This window comes from Penaeus monodon, chromosome 32 (genome assembly GCF_015228065.2).
Source record: "Penaeus monodon isolate SGIC_2016 chromosome 32, NSTDA_Pmon_1, whole genome shotgun sequence".
NCBI lineage: Eukaryota > Metazoa > Arthropoda > Malacostraca > Decapoda > Penaeidae > Penaeus > Penaeus monodon.
In genome coordinates, this window is record NC_051417.1 from 35,420,422 (window position 1) to 35,421,366 (window position 945).

A 945-nucleotide genomic window follows, 5' to 3' on the forward strand; every position below is an offset into this window, starting at 1 on the left:
GGTAGACAGGGAGGTCAATTATTTGATTGTGTTTACTTTGAGACTTGGGAAAGTTAAGTTTTGACCAAAATGTTCTTAAGAATTGGCTTAGTATTCACAAAAGCAGGAGCAGCAGTAAAACATTCAATGTATCTAAAAAAAAAATTCAGTTGTCTGCTCATGAGCAGATGGAAAGGATCATTTATTTATAAAAATGATGTTTTGAGGTATTTGCATAATATCACTGTTTAATCATACGTTAGATTATATTTGTAGATAATGTTTGATATAAGAAACTATTACTGTTCTTTCCAATTTGTAAGTGTAATGACCAATACCCACTTACTAAATGGTTAGATGTTGGGATGAAATTGATCACTAACCTGACAGTATTAGAAGGTTGATGGAAAACAAATACCTTCACAGCACGAGATGTAGATGACATCATTCATTAAACTGCATTTCTGAAGATTGAAACATGTCAGATACATGTCTTGCACTGTAGAGTTATCAGCATTCATGATTTTATGAAAGATAGTGAATCAATGAATATTACTGTTAGTGTGAGCATGTCTTGGCTTGATTGTTTGCATTATTAAATTTAAAGTATGATGCCTGATTGATGCCACTAACAAATATAGAAATGTTCTTGGAAAGTTGGTTATGTTTATATTATGTTGGCAATTTGCCTTATCTGCTATAAAATCTTTTTTGAGTATCAGCATGGAATATGGTTTTGTTAGAAGTATGCAGGATCATTGAAATAAACTTGTACATGGAACAAAAGTAAGTGTACACATATAAGAGCTACAAATTTTCTTGTCTCCTAATGAGTCTTGTTTAGTTTTTCTTATGTTTAGGTATGTTTTGTTTATAGCTAAGATTGTCTTTATTGGGTATGACTTTGTTCTTAACTCTTGTTAATTTCTCTCCTTTTTTTTTTTCCTTTGTTCAAATTAAATTTCT

General features: G+C 30.6%; 1 protein-coding gene across 1 annotated transcript in view; it reads left to right on the forward strand.

Annotated features, from left to right (window-relative positions):
• Positions 1 to 945, forward strand: part of LOC119593845 (hornerin-like) — a gene marked incomplete in the record, with an annotated part of 29,685 nt that overhangs the window by 12,172 nt on the left and 16,568 nt on the right.